We start from the raw sequence: 22,503 nt of genomic DNA on the forward strand, positions 1-22,503 counted from the left end.
ACTTACTACAAAGATGTAAGACATTTCCATTTCTCTAGCTGTGGCCACAATTCCACTCCATTGTTAAACGTCGGGGTAACATGGCAATTTTCTGCATCTCTGGGTTATATTCTAAATGGTTCAGAGAAGCACATGTTCCAGGTTTTTGCAAGAGAAAATGGAAAGATGTACTGAAGCAGAAGCCAAGATAAAATGAAAATGTTCTCCTCCCTGGTCAACTGAAATTGATAAGTTTAATAACCTTTTTAGAGATTTACTCAGATTTCCTATTTGCCCCTAATCAAACAGTCATGAATAGTTCACACTATAGTGCAAATAATATCTGGCAATGAAGATTACTTCAGAACTATTGGTGTCTTTACGAATTCAATTATATATCAGATAGACTTCTACTACAGGTTGAAAAACAAGGAAACATGCCCATGACATATTTTACTGTGGGAGATCAATTGAGAATGTCAAAGTTTGGGGTTACACTGATAACATTACCCTTAAATAGATAATGTTACACACATAAACAAGCTTTCAATTATTGCTATGGATTCAGTTGCATGGTGTTATCAACAGGCGGAATAAAACATGATTCAGCTCTAAACAATTTTCATGATATAAAAATAATTGGAATAAAATTGCCTATACAGTCATGCATCAACAGTGCTCACTCTCATAATCCTTTAGTTCACTTGGAGGGTAGATATTTCTGATGACAAAAGCTGATCAGACATACTGTACTACTATCAAGACGATGTCTGACATTTGTAAGGTTTATAGAGGAAATGACTTGGAGTAATTTGATGATTTAATCTATGTTGTGTATCTCAAGACAGAAACACAAGCCCAGTCTTAAGGAATGATTTATGATAGATACAACAAAGAATATTCTAGAAGGACTTTACATTCATCAATGGCTAGAAGAAATACAAATGAAAAACACATTTTTCTGTACATTGAGAGTAACTGAACTGACACAAACCAATTCTTTCACAAGTTTCCTTTGCAAACTCATACTAAGCCCCTGACTAACTTAATGCTCCAGCTGAAACAATGGCTAAGACCTTTCTAGCTATTGCAAATATAGCTTCCGCAGTAGTAAATATAGTTTCCGGGGGTGCTGACACTACTTTAAATTGCGTTGAAGGATTTTTTTTCCAGTTTTCTGATAGACAATTCCCCTAGCCATTAGAATTACTGTTTTTGTAGTGCTCTTTTTACTGGTGTTGAAGCTTGCAAGGTTGGAAGTTTGACTCCTGCTTTTCATATAACAGCTCCAATCCTGAGACTCCATTAACTCCAATATCTAACCTTCTCTACTATAGGTTATCTCTCACATGACTGTGTCTGGTTTGCTTGTATTCATCTCTTTACCTATTCCTCTGGTGCATCATCACTGCTGGAAAAGTGAAGAGCAGGGACTGCCCTGATCATGTTACTCTTGCCCCTCTTTTTCCTAGTCCTGATCGTTAACACTGCTTAAGGGATGCATGTTTCTCTCCTCATCGTGAAGGGTGCTGAGATGCGTCTGTCATGAATAATTGGGCTAATAACACAAACCCAGAGAATAATGAGATAGCAAACATTATTTTTCACTTGCCTATTTGGATGTTACTTATTTACCTTTTTAACATGGGCAACTTTATAATTACAATGTACATTATGTAAAATCTTAAGAACCATATATATTTCTTAAGATTTTATATAACATACTTTGTAAATGTGTTGTCCACTGCTAAGGGTGGCATTATTCTATCATGGTTTACACCTTTCACTTAAAAACCATCTAACTTACTATAGTTTTTCTGGGTAAAGACTTACCCAGAGGAGAAAGATAGCTACCCCTGAAGAGCCCTATACCCCTGATGACTTTTTATAAATCTATTTTGTTGCGATTTCTTCAGAAGCAGTGAAGTAATCCTAATGCCTCACAAGGTTAAACTATTTGCATGTGCCTTACTTATTATCTGGGTATAAGAATATATTGCATATGTGGTACTTCTACAATGCAACACGTGGGACCATTAGACTTATTAATACCGCTCTTCATGTCCTACTTTATGTTACTAGAACAATTTGTATACTTGGTTGATAAAATCCCTTGGTTTTACAGGACTGACTGAATAGCCTTTTTTAGTTACAGTTTTCTGGGAAAACACAAAAGTTGGGAAGATGTGTCAGTTCTTCTCAGTTAGGTGCAATTTTTAACAAAGGGGAAAAATCTGAACAATTATACCCAGAGTCCTGAATCACTAAAATGGGAAGAAAATTATGCAGGTGGTATGATTGGTATCAGAATGTTAAGTTAGAGTAACCAATGGGTGTTCACTCCCGTGGGAAGAACATAACCAACCACTATCTTCTCCCACTCGTGGTTGACTCTAAGTTGCTCAGTTCAAAAAAAACATGCACAGAGAAAGTGGATGGAGAGAAATAGCATATTATATAAATAATTGATCTGATAATGTTGACAGTTTTATGTGCTCAAGGAAATTAGCTTTACAGCATTAATGGTGGAAAGCTGAAATCTATGTTTCCAAGAACTTTTAAACCTTTTGTGTTAAAGGGGTATCTGAGAAAATATCATATTCGTGTGAAGTCACCGAAGTGGAAGAGAAACTGTATAAATTTAGAGAGCAGTTCAGGCTCATTGGGAAACAGGAAAAATTTGTTTTTGTCTAGAATTACACAGTCAGAAAATCCAATACCATCACACAGGTAGAGAGTGTGCTAAAAATCATCCAAGTCAACTTTACTTCTCTGGCTATATTTATACAAGCTTGCCAAGGTTGTCCCATTGGAATATCATTTAATAAGGTGAACATTTGCCATTGGAAGTGTGGGCCTCGTGTGGCTTCTGTAGCACTGCAAATCTGTTCATGATTCAGCAAGTCACTGTGGAATAGATTGCTTTTGTTCTCAATCAGATGTACAAAGGCCTACTAAAGACAGGCGGAGTTGTACAATATATTATTCTCTACAAAGCCAGTAGTGTATTCACAGAAAGCTGAAATACCTGGCTTCTCGTGTCTATTGTTGGTGGCTGACCTTTTGTACAGTTTGTGTTTCCATGTGTTGAAGCTAGAAGTGTACTTGTTGCCAACATATCACCCTCCCTGTAGAGCTTATAAAGATCCTGTCTGGTGCATTGAATTATGGAACAGCAATAATATCAAAATGATGTCTTCGGAGACTAATCTATAAATGACAATTCTTTGCTGTGGAGCTTTCAGTCTCCTGGGAGTATACATTTCACACAATCTCTCATGGTCCCAGAACATATCCTTGACAGTCAAAAAAGCTCACTAACACCCATGCTTTCTGAGGAGGCTGAAGAGAGCTGGACTTCGCACATCCATACACGTGTCATTCTGCAGATGTGCAGTAGAGAGCATCCTGACAAAAGGAATCACTGGTTGGTAAGGAAAATGCACGGTAGTGGACAGGAAGGCTCTACAACCGGTATTCAAAACTGCCCAGCGCATCACTGGCACCAGCATACCCACCATCAAGGTCATCTATACAATAAAGTGCCAGAAAAGGGCCAGTAACCTCATGAAGGATTCCACATACTCTGCTCATGTACTCGTGGCTCCACTCCCATCAGAGAGGATATGTAGCAACCACATCAGGGCTACCAGACTCAAAAAGTTACTTTTCCTAAGCAGTCAGGCTAATCAACACTTCCATCCACTAACTCCACCATTACTTTATTATTTCCTACCAGTGACCTTATGTACCACCTAGTGTCACTTATTGGACTTACAAACAATGTGTATAAAGCCATCTTATGTATCTATATTTATTATGATTATTGTGATCTTCATCCTTCGAGGGTTTTATTTGGTGCGGCATTAGGCCTGGAGTAACAATTATTTCATTCTCCTTATATTTGTGTTCAGCAAATGACATGAAACAACCTTGAATTTGAATCTGAATCTTAAATTAATGTCTGAATAGGTTAGTGGAGGGTGCAGGGATGCAAGGAGAGACTGTGATCTGGAGGAATTGAACGGGAGGTTTGGAATCCTGCAGCCTGCTGCTTCATTTCAATAACAAAGTCACATGTCAACAGACTTAAAATGGAGAGAAGCTACTGTTTATTGTTCTTATAAATTCAGAGCAGTGGCTTTGGGGATGTAGATCTCACACAACCATAAGTTATCCACCATACACTTGCAAATTTGATATGCTCAGTTAGTATTGCCTGCCAGCTAACCTGACTATGGGGCCTAGTGGATTAACAGGAATCTCTGGGCCTGGAAGTATTTGGGCCCAGGTTAACGCTGTTGAATTCAAATATGGATGGGGAAAGTAGATTTCAAGTAGGGGAATGGGAAAGCATTTAAACACCACATCTGTGTGTTTTCTGTCCCTATAACCACTAATAAATCTCAACCAACCCAACCCTCCCTTCAGTGAAAATGATTTGAATATTATAAGGAGGCATGTATTTAAGATTCAGGTGCATTCTTTGGTAAAAGGCTGACCTGAGGCTTGGACTGACCGAAGTTGAAACCATACACGTGAACGTGTGATTCAAGGTGGGCCATGGGCAGACTTTACCCTCTGCTCTGACCTGACTTGGCCCAAGTCTGGATTTAACCCACTGCCACCAGTAATTTAAGATGGTGTAGGATAATGTAACTGGGAAAAATGTACATAATTCATACCCACCAACACCGAGTTGTGGCTTCACTTTAAGAAGGCAGTCTGACATGATGACTTTATTATGTAAAGCTATTTTGCCCGATTTTGTGTTTAGGTTTTGGAGTTCAATAAAAAAATGTTACGGTTTCATTAAAATAAAATGCCTCACTTCATTTTAATTGTGAAACCTACAATGGTGACCATGATGCTCTAGGATGATTCCAGAGTTATTGAACATGTTGGTGAACACAGTCGCTTTGAAACTGCTAGAATTTTGGGAGCAAAATGCCATCACTTGGTTTGTACAAGCTGAGGCCCAGCTGAGAAATCACCACTGACAACAGCATATATTACTATGTAGTAGCATCGCTCAGCAACTCCACGGCTGTGAGAGTGGTGAGTCTAATAGAACACTTGCCTGAGCACGATAAACACTGATCACTAAAAACTCACCTTTTACAGACTTTAGGGCTATCGGAGTCTGAGCGCGCCAAGCAGTTACTCTCATTACCCAGTCTTGGTGATGCTAGGCCTTCACAGCTAATGGACCACATGCTGTCAAGGAAATGACCATCCTTGTTTGAGTTTTAAAGAGCCCTTGGTGCAGCAAATGCCTGATCAAGTTCACATAGCCCTGGTAATGCACCCACGAGGGACTATAGGGAGCTTGCTAAAATGGCTAATGGTCTACACTCAGCCAGGCAGCGGAGCATCATTCCTCCTTTCTCTACCTCAATAAGCCCAGTTACAAGGCCCTCAACAAAAGGATGCACATGGCTGTGAAGTAGATGACTGGTACCTACCATTGGTATGAATGCTAGGAAGTGCTGACCCCCCCTTGCAGCTTCTACAGTGCCATCACGTCAGGACTTCAGAGGTCTGTGAACACCGTGGGATCCAGCTGCCAGGGTCGTCTACTGTTCATTACAGACACTCTTTCAGGGCGACGATTTCTGTGTGACAAGGGTGCTTAAGTGAGTGTACTGCAAGCATTGCCTATTAATGAGGAGCTAAATCTCGTTGAAGGTTGCCAATGGCAGCAGAATCCAGTTTTATGGGACACAACGGTAATGTTCTGCTTCAGTGGGCAAAATTACACATGGGACTTCATCCTTGCTAAAGTGGCTAGACTCCTGCTTGGTGCAGATCTCCTGTGCGTCAAAAGACTGAGTTGATCTTAAGATCTGGATTCCAGAGTCTTTGGTCATTACCCTGCTGCCCCATGTAAGTTCACTACAATGACTCTCAAGCATGTGCACCACCGCATGTGAGTTTACTCGACCGCTGGGCCAATTCCCAAACCTCACCAAGTCCACATTCTCCACTGAAATCGCAAAGCATGGAGTTGGGCACCAGATTCCCACACTAGCTTGTCTGTCCATGCTTGCGCGCATAGACTGGATCCAGAAAAGCTAGCAACTGCGAAGGCCAAGTTTACCAACATGGAAAGACTCAGGATTGTAAGCCAGTTGAATAGCCCTTGGGCTTTGCCCTCCATATAGTCCCCAAGTCCGATGATGGTTGCTGCCCAGGTGGTGGTTAGTGATGCCTTAAGGAGACCACCACCCTCAATCAGTACTCAGTCCCACACATTCAAGACTTTTCAGCATGTTTAGCCAGAAAGTTCATTTTTTCCAAAGATTATCTAGTCGGGGCTAATCAGATGCCAAAGTGCTTGGAGGACATTCCCAAAATAGCTGTGATAACGCTGTTTGGCCTTTTTGAGTTTCTGCACATGCCGTTTGGACTGAAAAATACAGCACAGACCTTCCAATGGCTGATGGACTTTGTAATAAAAGCCTTAGATTTTCTCTGTTTACCTGGGTGACATACTTGTTGCCAGTGTGTCCAAATTGGAGCATGTCTCTTCTCCGCACACTTTTTGAACACTTTAGCAAGCACAGATTTATTATTAACTCTGCTAAATGCCAGTTTTGGTTGTCAACCATTGACTTTTTGGCCATCACATCTCTGCAGAAGGTGTGAAACAACCCCCTCCCATCAAAAGTATCTGCTATTATGGATTTTCCAATACCCCGCACTACTGAAAACTACAAGGATTTTCAGGTATGGTGAATTTCTAACACTACTTCATTCTGCAAGCTGCTGAATTTGTGCTCCTTAAAGGCAAAACCCCTAATCAACCCATTGACTGGTCAGGGGACATGACTAGGGCATATGATGATAGCAAATGAGCTCTTTCTAACAAAATCTTACTGGCACAGCCACACTCCACGCACCCATAGGTATTACTTCTGAAGCTTCAGACTACGCTGTGGGTGTTGAGCATAGACAGTTAGTCGGAGGTGTGTGGCAGCCGCTCACCTTCCTCACAAGGAAGTACAGCAATGTTTGACTGCTTGCTTCCCTGTCTCTATCTGGCTATCTGTCATTTCAGTTTTCTTCTAGAGGGTCGCTATTTCAAGGATTCATTGACCACAGACCCCTCGAGCATATGATGGGCAAAATATCAGACTCTTGGTCGGCATAGTAGCAATGCCATCTGGCCTAGATACCCAAGTTCACAACTGATATTCAATATATCAAGGGGAAAAATAATGCCGTGGCCGATTGCCTCTCACAACCAGCCGTTGAGGCCATACACATAGTGGTTTATAATGCCAGCATGGCAGCCAACCAAATTACTGACCCTGAGGTCCTAGCTTACTGCACAGCAGTCACGGACTGAAGTTGGCGGACATTAAGTTCAGGGGAGCTGGGGTTTCTCTCCTGTGCGATGTCTCAACCGGTTGCCCTCACCCCATCGTGCCTGCAAATTGGAGGCAGACTGTTTTTCACTCTATACATAGCCTCTCGCATCTGGGCCAGAAGGCCTCACAGAAACTGGTTGCACTGAAGTTTGTGCGGCACGACCTCAGAAAGGACATGCATGATTGGACTACAGACTGCATGGAGTGCTGGGAGGCAAAAATTAACCAGTATCATTGGCACCTTTTGAGGTTCCTGAGTGATGGTTTGACCACATCATTGTGGACCTTGCTGGTGCTCTTCTCCCCTCCTGCGGTTTCATGCATCTCCTTACCATGTTGGACTGTACCACCAGGTGGCCAAAGGTTATCCCTCTAGCATTGACAATGGCCACAGATGCAGCGTGGGTATTCATCAGCAACTCGGTTGCTAGGTTTCACACCTCATCTGACATTTCCTCTGATCGTGGTCCCTAATTGATTGCAGACCTCTGGGATGCAATAGCTTAGAACCTGAGCATTAGGCTATAATCACACCATGGTGTATCACCCACAGTCCAATGGCCTATGCGAGTGGTCGCACTGCTCCTTAAAGGCTGCTCTGAGGGCTTCCCTGACCGATGAGTGTTGGCTTGATTGCCCCCCATGGGTCCTCAAGAGCTCAGAACTAATTGAAAATAGGATTTGCATTTGTCCGTGGCTGAGTTGGTATATGGACAGCCAGGTGATTTCATTCCTGATGCCATGTCCACCCGGTCAGCCTCTCAACAGCATTCCACTCTCCTCAGTAAACTTAATTCCTTTTCCCCTATTCCTACTTCCCATGATGGCGTACAACAATCTTGGATTCCTGTTGACCTACATTCCACCTCGTTTGTTTTCATCCGCCATGACACCCACCAACACCCCCTTAGTTCCCCTTACCTGTTCCATGTTTTGGAATGGGGAGAAAAGACTTTTATCATACGCAAGTACATTAAACCTGTACGTGTTTTGGTAGATCACCACCAAGATTTGAGGTATTCCGCTGCCATGCCCCTGGCGTCACAATATGGCCATGAACATGTCAACCCACCTGTGGACGAGCCAGAGCACCTGCTGTTCATGCATGGAACACAGGACCCGAGCCAGGTGGCTCATCCAAGCTCCAGACAGGCTCGCAATGCCGGTTTTAGTGTTAGTGAATTTGGGGAGGGCCTGTGTAGGGTAAAATAGTTGGAAGAAATGCAGGTAATTCACAACCACTGACATTGAGTTGGGGCTTCACTTTAAGAGGCGGATCTGACATGATGACATTCTTACATAAAGATTTTGAGCGCAATTTTGTGTTTAGGCTTTGGAGTTACAGGTTTCATTAACCATAAAACACCTCACTTTGTTTTTTTTTGCGAAAAATGGGCTGAAAAGTAGCAGATGGAGTTCAACTCAGATAAGTGTGAAGTGGTTCACTTTGGTAGGTCGAATATGATGGCAGATTGTAGTATTAATGGTAAGACTCTTGGCAGTGTGGAGGATCAAAGGGATCTTGGGGTCCAAGTCCGTAGGACGTTCAAAGCAGCTGCGCAGGTTGACCCTGTGGTTAAGAAGGTATACAGTGTATTGGCCTTCATTAATCATGGAATTGAATTTAGGAGCCGAAAGTTAATGTTGCAGCTATATAGGACCCTGGTCAGACCCCACTTGGAGTACTGTGCTCAGTTCTGGTCACCTCACTGCAGAAAGGATGTGGAAGCCATAGAAAGGTTGCAGAGATGATTTACAAGGACGTTGCCTGGATTGGGGAGCATACCTTATGAAAACAGGTTGAGTGAACTCAGCCTTTTCTCCTTGGAGCGATGGAGGATGACAGGTAACCTGATAGATGTGTATAAGATGATGAGAGGCATTGATCGTGTGGATAGTCAGAAGCTTTTTCCCAGGGCTGAAATGGTTGTCACAAGAGGACACAGGTTTAAGGTGCTGGGGAGTAGATACAGAGGAAATGTCAGGGGTAAGTTTTTTTACTCAGAGAGTGGTGAGTGCAAGATATGGGCAGCTGGCAACAGTGGTGGAGGTGGATATGATAGGGTCTTTTAAGAGACTTTTAGATAGGTACATGGACCTTAGAAAAATAGAGGGCTATAGGTAAGCCTATTAATTTCTGAGGTAGGGACATTTTGGCACAACTTTGTGCACCGAAGGGCCTGTATTGTGCTGTAGGTTTTCTATGTTTCTATCAATGGCACAAAAATTCAGGAAACCTCACAACTGAGAGAAGGTCGGAATGACAGAACCCAAAAGTCAAGTACTTTTCCAGCATTATCAGTGCACTAATAGGATGAGCATTTCCTTACTTCCACCTTCTTCAAACAATTAGTCCCAACCCATCAAAGTAACATTTCTTCCTCACTTCTCCGTCCCATCAACCTGGCCTCTCCCAGCACTCCTTCCCTCCATTCCTTTGCACCCTGACAGTCCAAAATCCATCCTCTGAAATCTGCCTGATAATTCATTCCAAAACGTTTTAGTGTCAGTCTCAGTTTACTGAATCTTGGTAGCCAGTGCTGATATTTACTTTTGTTTCTGCAGATAGATTAGACACTCTAAATATGGCAACTGGATCACACAGACTGAGTTGGGCTCTCGGGATAGATGGATCTAGATGCTAGGGCCTTCACCGAACCATGCCATTTGACTCTTGACAATGGTATGGGTTAGGTTCCATCTGATGTCTACAGAGAAAATATATTCATGTTTCCTCTTCCAAAACCTAGAGCTGCAAAAAAAAAGCCCCAAGGAATGAATCTGAAACCTTCCAGTTGTGAAGTATCAGACCAAATAAGCAAATTTTACACTTTTACATACTAATGATATGTTAATCAAAATCTGATCACTATTTGTCAAACTGCAATAAGAATTGGCAATATTTAATAATGTATGGTATCCTTTTCTAAGTATAAGAATGGCAACATCTAGTTCTGGTCTCAGTAATTCTAGCTGCTTCAAATCATCTTTGATCAGGTTTCTAAGCCGTAATATGGTATTTTTAGGCACCGTCACACAGTTGCATTTTGGCTTCCACCGATCGCATGCATTATCAGTTGAGGTTGATGGTGTCAGATGAAATCTTGTGAATGACAAAAATATCTCCAGAATGTATACTATTATCAAACAAAAACAGATAATGCAATTCTAAATATTACCATAAAAATCTGAGAGTCAACACTGCGTGTCATGCAGCTGCACAGCAGACGATAAATCAGAAATTGGAATGTAACAGTCATGAATGAATTTGATGAAAACCACCTCTCTAGAGAAACAAAAGCGTCTGCCCTTCCATTTTAGAGTTTCAAGAACAGCCTTTGTCAAGAGCTATTCAGTTTTAACCTATTCATCCTATATAACGTCAGTCACCATAGGATTGTATCACTACAGGAAATAATACCTCTCAACCACCCGCACTGCTTCCACGAAGCTAAAAATAACTTGTACAAGCCAATTTCTATCACCCTATCAAGTACTGCTAGTCACAGAAAACTGATGAAGATAATGCAGTTCACTGGATTCAGTGCATACCTGCTGAGCACAAATAAATTACCTCCCCTAGCACATCACCTGTGCTAATGCTACTTGAAAAGCTTCCGAATATGTGGGATACATGTTTTCTGTAGATCACAAACATCCAATGAAGTCCATTCGTTGTAGAAACAAACGGTTGTGCATCATAACAAAGCTTATCCTCCTTATTAAAGAGTTCATCAGACCTCTTCTGTTAGACACCGGTATATGTTGAATCACATAGCATAACCCTTAAAGAAATAAAAACAAATCAGTAATTTTTATCCATAATCTAAATTATATATAATTAAAAACAGAAACATTCAGTCTATATTAACAGATTGGAGGGTTTCTGTTTTTTTTTGCAGAAATGAGTTAAAGTTTCCTTATTCTGGCTCTCCACTCATGAGTTTTTGGCTCTGCTGAGGACTATCATTAGTTTTGATATGTAAATGGTGAGAGGTCTTACAGTCCCACAGTCTAGCCTTCGGACCTACAGTATATAAATGATCAGGCCGGTTTCTGTCAATTGAAAGTCTCAGGATCTTGATGGTGGGAAAATGGGCAAAGGCAATTCCACTTAATATCAAGAAAATTAAATGGCTTCCAGTTAACAGTGTTAGTCATTAAAGGGATAATTTCCTCTTTTCAAAATGGAGAAAGGCCTTGTGCTTGAAAGCACATCACCCTTTAGTCTGAACATTCAACACAGTGGAAGTGAATCCTCTTACCAAGCACAAGCAGGTTAAATCTGACAGCCATCTCAGCCAGGCCAATATTGATGACCCCAATGGTGCTTGTCATATGAGATCATGTTGGCTGGATTGGTATGGGTATGAGCTACCACAACACTCAGAGTGTGTCTTCAATATCCTGTACAATTTAACACCATCATGCCATGCTGCTGTAGATATTAACAACAGCAGTAGGAAGAGAATGATGACCTGTCAAATTTAATCTGTTTGGGCTTGGTATGAGGATTCAGAACATGTCCAGGGGCAAGACAGTAAATCTCATCTCGAGTGCATGATCAGACTGCAGCTCACAAAGTTCTTTTTCTCTCAAAGTCCAGTTCTCAGGCTGAGCACAAGGTTCAGACAAATGGTCCCTCACACAGTCAGATACTTGAAAGGGAGGAAAATACTGTTCAGCTTTGTTCTGCAGTTCCTCTAGGTGGGTTTCAGAAAGCCTCAAGAGTTCGTTTAGAATGAAAATTTCCCTGCAATTTTCTACTGCACCTGTAGAGTTTGCTCACTCCCATAGGTCAGTCAGTGGCATGCAAGGGGAAGTTGGGAGAGCTAATTCAGGAGGGAGAGGCTGACACCACAGCCCAAGTTGGGCGAGTCCATTCAATGCTCAGAAACCACACTTCACATTCCTCCATCAACGTACTGTCCTCCCCTCTGTGCAATACAGCGCTCACTAATTATCAATGGCCTCCCCTCTCTCTTGTCAAAAACTGAGAATGGAATCAACCAAATAACACAGTCCTACTGGACTGAGGGACCTCCAACAAGATTGCTAATGGGGCTGGTCGGTCTCTGACCACCACTGTGTGAAGTTCAAAAAATGATGCTTTTTTTTAAATCACTATCTCTTGTGGAATCCTAGGGTTCCACAGAACCCCAGTCGAGAAACCCTGCACTAACCTGTCTGATTCACGACCCATGGTAACCGGCTGCGGGTATAAAGCATTCTCTCTGTAAAGAACTTACCCCTCATGCCAATTTTAAACTCCATCCCCACCCCAATCCCACCACCACCACTTTAACCTTAAAGTCATGTCCTCTACTTTTTAACATTTCAACTTAGGGGAATAGATTCTGGATGGCTACTTATCTATGGCTTCGATAATTATAAAAAATCTCCATCAGGTTTCCCCTTAGTTTTTGATGCTAAAGGACAGCAACCCAAGTTTGTCAGATCTATTCTTACAGCTCATAGCCTTTATCCTGGTAAACTTCCTCTGCACCCTCTCCACTTCCTTCCTGTCATGGGGTAATGACACTGCATGCAATACTCCAAATGCAGTCTGACTATTCTGTATAACTGCAACATGACTTCCTTCCTCTTGTCAGCACTCCTACCAATGAGGACAAGACCATTGTCTTCTTTCAGTGAGCTATTGACCTGGACCCCATGATCTCTCTGTAATTCCACATTATTAAGGGGTCTACCATTAATGTCTATTTTCCCCTTTCATTTGACCTCCCAAAATGCAACCATACTTGCTGGAATTAAAGTCCATCTGCCACTTCTCTGCCAATATCTTAACTGATCTATATTCCATTGTATTTATTGATAATATTTTACAATGTCTGTGAATTTACTAATCCACTTATCTACATTTTCATCCAGTCTGAGTCATGTACACAGAAAACGCTGGAGGCACTCGGCCTGAAACAACAAATGTACTAGATGCTGCCTTGTCAGCCAAGTTCCTCCAGCAGTTTCTCAGATCTTAATCAAATCTTTGAATATGTGTCACAAACAACAGAAATCCCAGCACTGATCCTTGAGGAACACCACTGATCACAGACCTCACGCCAGAGTAAAAACATTCCACCTGTATTCGCTGTCTTCTATGGGGAAACCAATCTAAACCCAAACTTGCAATTCACCCCAGATCCTATATATTTTTGTCTTCTGGATCATCGTACAATGAGGGGCCTTATCAAATTCCTTACTGAAGTCCATGCAAATAATAACCACTGACTTACCCTTATCAACCTCCTTTATCTCTACTCCTCAAAAAAATCAAGTTTACAAAGCTTGACCTGCCTCATACAAAACCATGTTGATTCTCACCCAAGTAGGCCATGATTTCCAAATATGTATATATCCTATTCTGCAGTATCTTCTCCAATATCTTACCTACCACTGATGTGAAGCTTACTGGTTTATAATTGTAGTGTATTTAATATTTCAGTAATAGTGCAAATATGTTTGATTAAGCATTCTTTATTCATTTACATAATTCATTATGCCACCATGTCATATATGCATGTCTCACAAAAGTAAAATAAAAACTCAGTACGTAAGTATTCTGGGCTCCCATGTTTTCCTTTCGATTAGCTTTTGGAATTACAAAACATAACAATAATTATCTCTTTCCTTTCTCGAACAAAGGCACAACATTTACTACTCTCCAATCATCTGGGACCTCACTTGTTGTTAATGAGGACACAAATTATCTTTGTCAAAGCCCAGCAAAACAATCAGTTGTTTTTTTTTCAATGTTCTGGGATATATGCTAACAGGCTTTGGGAATTATCCACCTCAATGCTTTTCAGAAGAAGTAGCATTACGTCCACCATTTCAAAATGCCCCACTGTTACAACCATCCTCTAAATCATCCTCCTCAGTGAATACTGACACAAAGTACTCATGTATTACCGCATTCATTTGTTCTGACTTCAAGTATCAATTCCTTCCTTTATACTCATCTGGACCTATCCTCTCCTCAGTTATCCTCTTTTGCTAATTGCTGGCCTCTGAAATCAGTATTACAGGATTAAAACTAAGTGCCCAGGCGAGCCCAACAATAGATGGTCTCTTGACAACTTATAAACACAAAAGATTCTGCAGATGCTAGAAATCCAGAGCTTTTGACAACTTGGTTAGATTAGTTTACAATCATTCTAACATCAGCATTGCAATTATAGAAAAGAAGAATTAATTAGGAAATGATAAATTGTTGTAGCAAAGGAAACACAATAATCATGGGAGATTGTAATCCATATACACCGGGGAAAATAAAATTAACAGTAGTTTGGAGGAAGAGGTCATAGAATGCATTCCAAACTATTCTGTAACAGTATATTCATTATTAATTTGGGAACATGCTTTCTTAGAATTCCCCTTGTGTAATGAGATAGTTAATTAGTAAATTGATATTGAAAGGTCCTCTGGGGACAGGGGAAGGTGAAAAGTAAACAAAACGAGAGACAGATGGAGACAAAAGATGCAGATGCTGGAATCTGAAGCTAACGTGCTGGAGGACCTCAGCAGTTCATAGCCCCATCCAGATGAAAGGTCTGTACCTAAAACATCGACTGTCCATTTCACACCATAGATGCTGCCTGACACTCTGCTTTTTGACACACTCACTCTTCCTACTTTCTTTGCAAACCCTGAATTCAAGAAAGTTAGCACGATGCTAATTGAAAAAGGTCAAATTAGCACTTTCACACACAGTAAAGCTAAAATAGGACATGCCATTCCCATGACACAAATTGTTTTGTCCAATGATAAAAAGCTATTACATAATCATGCAAGAATCCCACTGAATGAAGGGAGATTAAAATGACAGAAGATAAATAACAAAGAGAAATAATTCACAGCTCTCCATGGTATGCAGATGAAGCAACTCTTGTTATTGGCTGTAAATATTCTTATAATTGCTTATACTATTAAAAAATGTGCCTCAATCCAGATTTTAACACACTTCATGACATTTGTAAGTACTTCATCACATTTTTACGAGGTAGTTATGCCTTCTGCTCAATTACTGGAATGTGTATCAAAGTAGAACGGATGCTTATAACCAAACTGTCTCTCCACAAAGTAACAATAGGCTGCAAGTGCTGGAATTTGGGGAAATATGGCACTGAAAGAACACAGCGGGTCAGGCAGCATCTTCTGAGGGCAAGATGAGGACAGAGAAAGAGTCTTAATTAGAAATACCAACCATGCATCTCCCTCCACAGTTTCTGCCTGACTCATCGAGTTGTTCCAGCATCTCATTTGTTATGCTTAACTCTATGTTGGCCACACATCTGTGCCATTGCTGGGGGGAGCTCCAATGGAAAGTCCAACACTGGCTCCGCCTCAGCCCCTTTGCTGCTGTATACCTCATACGTTTCTTTTCTACCTCAACTCAACCATTCCAATGCTCTCCTGACCTGCCAGCCTTTTAAGGTAGGAAGGAGACGCGCCAGAGACGGATACTGGAGTCTAAAGCAATAAACAAGAAGAACCCAGCAGGTCAGGCAGCAGCTGTGGCAGGATTTCCAGTCAAAACCTTTCATCTGGGTTAAAAGGAATATACATGTGGACAGTGCATTTGATGTCACCTACATGGATTTTTGGCAAAGCTTAATCAAAAAACAAAGCCCATGAAAGAGTGAAATAATGGATCAAATATCTGCTGAGTCACGGGAAATAAATGGTAGTGGCTGAGGTATCTTTTTGTAACAGCAAGTTATTGCTGGTGGGGTTCCAGGGGGCATAGTATTTCATTTCCTGCTTTTTATACTATTTATTTGGGATAAAGAATTTTGCAACTGATACAAAAAATGGCTGTGGTTGGCAAGTCCTTAGACTTCAGAAGATATAAATTACCAGGTCACTTGGAAATCCTGATTGTTTAGTGACTGGTTCACCAGGCAATGTTTCCCATGCTCTACATAATTTAACTGTGACGCTGTTTCCCACCTCATTTTAAACTTCCCAGGTTCTTAGAAAATAGACCATATTACTATGATTACTATGTAATATCTAACAAAAAAACAAATTAAATGTGTGTTGAGCTATTAAAGGGAATAACATCCAGCTCTCCAGTAAATCTGCAAATCCAGCACCACTGAAGTTCTGAGTGAGCCGGATTAACAGAGTTCAATGGAAATGACAGGATATTGAGTGGTGCGGGAAAGAAAGGGACTTTGGAATATGATAAATATACAGATCTTTCAAAATTCTACCTGGATAGGGAAAGAAAGCAGTTAAAAACACTTGCAGGACACTTTCTGCCAAGTTGCAGAACATGTGAACAAGAAGGTTACAGCGAAACCATATTCAGGTCTAGTAGGTCATTAATTTGAGTTCTGTACATACACTTTTGGAAAATGTTATTAGCTTGGAGAGGCCACAGAGGAGATTTTTGAGTAAAATCTTATGCCAGTACAAGGAATTTGCAGCTATTTTAACAGATTGGATAAGATAATGTTGTATTCTTTGTAATAAATTAGACCAAAGTGATACTTAATTGAGGGGTATATAATTATAAGGCACTTTGATTCATTTGACTTGCTTAGCAGGGGCAAAAAAAAAGGTGTTGAGTTAAAGTAACTGGTAGAAGGGGTGATGAGGACAGCTCATCTCATCCAGAGGTGGTTGGAGCTCTGGAATACACTCCTGAGATCCTCAAGCATTTAAAACAAATTCACTGCATGAAAAGCTGTGACCTCCATGGCTACAGACTACAATTAAAATACATCCACAGGCTGACAGGTTTATGCCTAATGGAAAAGCAATATCAAGGTGCAGCTACCTACAGATAGAAGATTTGCTGCTTCACTTCACCCTTAACAAGACTTGAAATCATTTTGTTTCAGGATTAAAGCCTTAATGCTGTCTGCGAAAGTCACATTAAGAAAGGGAATTTAAATTTGAGGTTCACAGAGCGATGATATTGTGTTTCTCTGTGTAACGATGCACTGAAACGAGCATTATTGGCTTAGTGGAGTGTTCCCTGTTTACGCATTGCAAGTCCTGTTTGCCCTCAACACGAACCACAACAGACGTTACTGTCACAGGCAGCTCTTAAAGGGACATTGTACAATGCAAGCAATATTCAGAAGACTGAAGGTTGACCTCACTGAAACCTATTGAATGGAGAAAGGTCTTGATAGAGTGGGTGTGGAGAGGATATTTCACGTGGTGGGGGAGTCTAAGACCAGAAGACAGCCTTAGAATAGAGGGGTGTCCTTTTACAATGCAGATGAGGAAGAATTTCAATAGCGAGAATGGTGAATCTGTGGAATTCTTAGCCACAGGCAGCCTTGGAGGACAAGTCTATGGATATTTAAGGCAGAAGTTGGTAGATTCTTGATCGGTCAGGGCATGAAGGGATACAGGGAGAAGGCAGGAGATTGAGGCTGAGAGGAAAATTGGATCAGCCATGAAGAAATGACGGAATGGACTCGATGGACCATGTGGCCTCATTCTGCTCCTAGATCTTACTGCCTGTTCACTCGGGTATTGGGGAGCATTACTACTGAATGAAGGAATGCTACACTGTTAGGTGGGAGTGTTTGCAGGGGTTGGAGGGACTTCAACTTACCGGTGAAAACCGTCCCTTCAGGGTGCTAGAGACCAGACTGGTCTAGAGCCTAGGATAGTGACAGGGATGCCTCTGTAAAGGTACAACTGCATTCTTTGAACTTCCAGAGTTTGGAGAATGATAATGCTCGTTCCTAATGGTTGATAATGGCAGATAACAAAAATCTCCATTCCTGCCACATTGGACTCTCACCAATATGCTTACTGGCAGAACTACTCAACAACAGATATCACAGCATCCGTCATTTACCTGGCTCTGACACATGTAGAAAACAAGGATACATGTCAGAATGCTGTTTCTGGATTTCATTTTGGCATTCAGCAATATTGTCCCACAGACCTTGGTGAACAAACTCCTACTCCTCAGTCACCACTGTGCAATTGGGCTTTGGATTTCTTAATGAACAGATTTCAGACAGTCAGGACACTCAGCTGATCCTCCATTCACATCATCCTCAAAACGGGTGCCCCCCAGGGCTGTGCACTGAGTCCATCGCTGTACACTCTGCTCACACATGACTACATTGTCAAGTTTAATGACAAATTCACAGTGGTGGGGCTCATCACAGACAACAATGAGATGGTCTACAGAGAGGAGGTAGTTGCCAGGCAAATAACTTCTTTCTTCACATCAGCAAGACAAAGAAGATGGTTATCAACTTTGGGAAAACTCGCACAACATTCACCTGTCCTTACATCGACCGTGTAGCAGTGGAAACTGTGAGCAGTTTCAAACTCCTGGGAGTGCACGTATTGCACAAACCCTCATGGTCCCAGAACACGTCCAACACAATCACAAAACCTCATCAACGTCTTGACTTTCTGAGAAGGCTGAAGAGAGCTGGACCTTGCACATCTATGCTCACATCATTCTACAGATGTGTAGTAGAGAGCATACCAACATTGCTGCTAGGTTCAGAAACTGCACTGCAGTGTACAGGAGGCCTCCACAACCAGTAGTCAAAACTTTCAACATATCACTGGCTTCAGCCTACAGACGTATATACAGAAGGATGCCAGAAATGGGCCAGGACATTATAAAGGATCCCATACACCCGACTCATGAACTGCTTGTCCCACTTCCATCAGGAAAGAGGTGACATAGTATCCATACCAAGACCACCTGCCTACTTTCCCCAAACAGAAAGACTGGGCAACATCTCCACCCACTAACTCCACCACTACTTTATTATCTCCCATCAGTCACCTTATGTACAGCCTACCGCAACTTTATGGACAATCAATGCGCATAAGCTATCTTATGTATTTATATTTACTGTATTTTTTAGTAGTATTATTGTGTTCATCTTTGTGGGGTTTTTTTAATGCTGCATCAAATCTGGAGTAAAAGTTATTTAATTCTCCTTACACGTGTACAGGAAATGACATTGACAATCTTGCATCTTGCCAATTAACAGTCACGTGCGATGCTGCATTTGAGGTCAGAGATCTCAGTGTGGGCAGACTGGTCTTTTAGAGGATGATTAAGTACAAGATGCTTGTTTTGTGACAGCAACATTTTAGATCAAAGGTAAGGAGGAATTTCTTTAGCCAGAGGGTGGTGAATCTGTGGAATTCATTGCCACAGACAACTGTGGAGGCCACATCTTTGGGTTGACAGGTCTTTGATTACTACGGGCATCAAAGGTTGTGGAGAGAAGGCAAGAGAAATGGACTAAAAGGAAAATTAACTCAGCCATGATCGAACGGGAGAGTTGACTCAAAGGGCTAAATTGCCTAATTCTGCTCCTATGTTACATGGTCTAGCTGTTTTCATTTCCAACCAGCATGATTGAAAATATCTCTGCATCCTGGATTGTGCTCATGCTGACAACATTTGGAGGAAGTTTCATGCTAGAAATAATATACTAGGAAAAATGAAACTGCTGCAGATAAATGAGATATGTAAACCTCCTGATGGGTGATAATCACATATAGACATCACAAATTTAATCTGCTCCAGGGTAAGCTGACCATTGTTTTTTTTAAAGTAAACAAACTCCTGGCCGAAGGTAAAGATAACCTGCTACCGACATGTTATAGGAAAATCAGAAACAAAATTAAAATTAAACAGAAGATATTGGAAATACTCAGCTCAGTGGAGAGTGAAATAACATTAACAATTATGACCTTTTATGAAAATGTAAGGTTTCTGAGTGACACTTTTTGACCAACCAAGAACTAGCTGGATTAGTAGTGTATATTAAGGATCAAGAACATCATACTAAGTGTACAATGAAAATATATTTACATACTGATATGAACAATATCTTGGTCAGTGGTCCAATCTTTCCTTCCCCAAACAGAGGAAAATGGTTTGCAGGACATAGAACCACGTGGCATCATAAATAAAATGTCAACAATTGGTATTGGGTCAGGGTGCTGGCATTCAGGTATGTTAAAAGTAGGTGGTTCAGGAATTTAGAAGCCTTCTTCATCTTTTAGTCTTACCAGTAGCAAATCTGCCTATTTTGTCTTTGCTTCTGTAGCAAACTCATAAGGGTCTAATGGTACTTGTACAATATAGTCTCCAACTGTTTCTTTAAAGCATCAGTTACCTTGAAATAGATTGACCAATTAGCTCTGAAGAAACCTTTGCTATCCCGTTCATTTTTTAAGCCTCTCATTAAAAAGACCAATCCTTCCAGCAGCAAGTAGGATGTACTTAATACAATATTTCAAGTGGTTGGATTTTGTGAAGTAATAGGCAGGCAGTAAGGTCTGCACAAAATACTGAACACCCTGACAGCTCAGAGATTTGGAGATGGGTCTATTAATATAGCACATACATAATTTATACATCTTAAAGAACTTTAACAAAATCCTTCAATTAGACAAACTTGGATATGTTCCATATTTCAACTCACTCCATGATGTACTTACAAAATAAAAGGACCATCGTCAGCATGAATCTAAAAATTAATAAAATTGCTGCTGCACCAAAAAAAGCAACAAAGCCATCTTTAAAAAGTCAGTGGTATAGTTACATATAAAACAATACAACACAGGAGCTGGCCCTTTGGCCCATCAGGTCTGTGTTGACAATTTAAACTGCACATCTGCCTAAACATGGTCCATATCCTTCAATTTGCTGCCTATTCACATATTGAGGTAAATGCCTCGAATACTCTCCTTGGCAATGCATTCCAGACACCTACCACTCTCTACGTAAAACAAAACTTGGGTAAATCTCCTTTCAACTTTCCCCTCTCACCTTAAAGCTAAATCATCTAATAACTATAACCTATCTTCAGCATAGGTTTTAAAATAAGAGTTCATTGATGTCAGAGTATCTGAGGAATGCTCTGGCCTAAGGTGACCCACTTTTTGAATATTAATACAGTTTAATTATTACTAGCATTTTAAATTTATATAATAAAAGAACTGTTTTACTACATCAACAATGATCACATCTTTTTTTGAAGCTGGAATAGAGTTTCTATCCAGGAATGATAGAAAGCCAGGAGAAGACCACAGATAACTACTGATCTAATTGCTATAAAATCATATATAGTGGATTCCGGCTCATTGGGACCAGTGCATTTTATCCCTATTAAGCACAACCAAAGTTTCATGGAAATCGATAAAAAGGTATAAAAGGACAAGCTACCATTTAACTAAGTAAAATGTTATGTATTTAAATGAAACAGAGAACAAATGAGAACACTACCAAAACTACTGCAGTACTACAAAACTGTTTATTAGTTCTTAATAGTTATCAATGGAGGAGTTCATCCAGTGTACGCTGCCAAGTTCTTCTGATCAACGGTAAATGAATGAAGTCAATGCAAACATTTAATGCAAATAATGAACTGCCTTCATACAATGCTTTCAAAATGTTTACAATAATCATATCCTCAAAATATTCATTTTCATTGTAGCGTTTAAGATGATTGTTGGTTCCTTCAAATTCTTCGTAGTACCCAACTTGATGTAGTGAAATTGTTTCAGTTTCACTCCTGGCTGTTTCATTTCCTGTCCCAATTAAGAGGTATAGTATCCTCAACAAACAAATGGAATCCCAGTTAGTTTCTTGATTAGTTTTTGTTCTTTAAGAGTTTTTCCAAATAAGCAGCTGCTCCAGTTAACCAGAATCCACTGTGTATGCAAATTTCATCTATCAACATGCATTCAGATTAATGCATACATGAAGATAATCTGATGGTTATTAGGGGGCTTCCCTCAGAAGGTTGGAGAGGACAAGTTGAAAATTTTCTACAGATTAAACACATTCAACCATTAATTATGGTCAATAAAGATGCATGACGTTCTTCATGCTGACAATGTCATCGGCATCACAATTGAGTAAAGGTCACTACAGAGGCTTGAGAGAAAAGCTGGTCAAAGTTGATGGGAGGGGGACACAAGCAGGGATGACTGTAGAGAAGCAATGACGAGAATTTCTGGGGGTAAAACAGAAGTTACAAGGTTGGCCGATTGCAAAGAATAACAGCATTCTAAAGGAAGGATGAGGTAACTGTGTCTGAAGGACATATAATATAGCAAAATTCACTAGAAAGCTAGAGGAGTAGGAAATTTTAAAAAAACAATTAAA

General features: G+C 40.7%; 1 protein-coding gene across 5 annotated transcripts in view; it reads right to left on the bottom strand.

Moving 5' to 3' along the window:
- Positions 1-22,503, bottom strand: part of LOC132405358 (drebrin-like) — a 190,145-nt gene that overhangs the window by 93,221 nt on the left and 74,421 nt on the right. The window contains exon 2 of one of the 5 annotated variants that reach the window (XM_059990107.1): positions 10,927-11,137. The exons of 3 other annotated variants lie outside the window; for them this stretch is intronic. The gene's annotated coding sequence lies outside the window, so the exon portion shown is untranslated. Of the gene's footprint in view, positions 1-10,904; positions 11,138-22,503 lie in introns of all 5 variants that reach the window. One more of the 5 variants, XM_059990106.1, reaches the window with a different exon arrangement.

Source organism: Hypanus sabinus, chromosome 15, assembly GCF_030144855.1.
Source record: "Hypanus sabinus isolate sHypSab1 chromosome 15, sHypSab1.hap1, whole genome shotgun sequence".
Classification (NCBI taxonomy): Eukaryota; Metazoa; Chordata; class Chondrichthyes; order Myliobatiformes; family Dasyatidae; genus Hypanus; species Hypanus sabinus.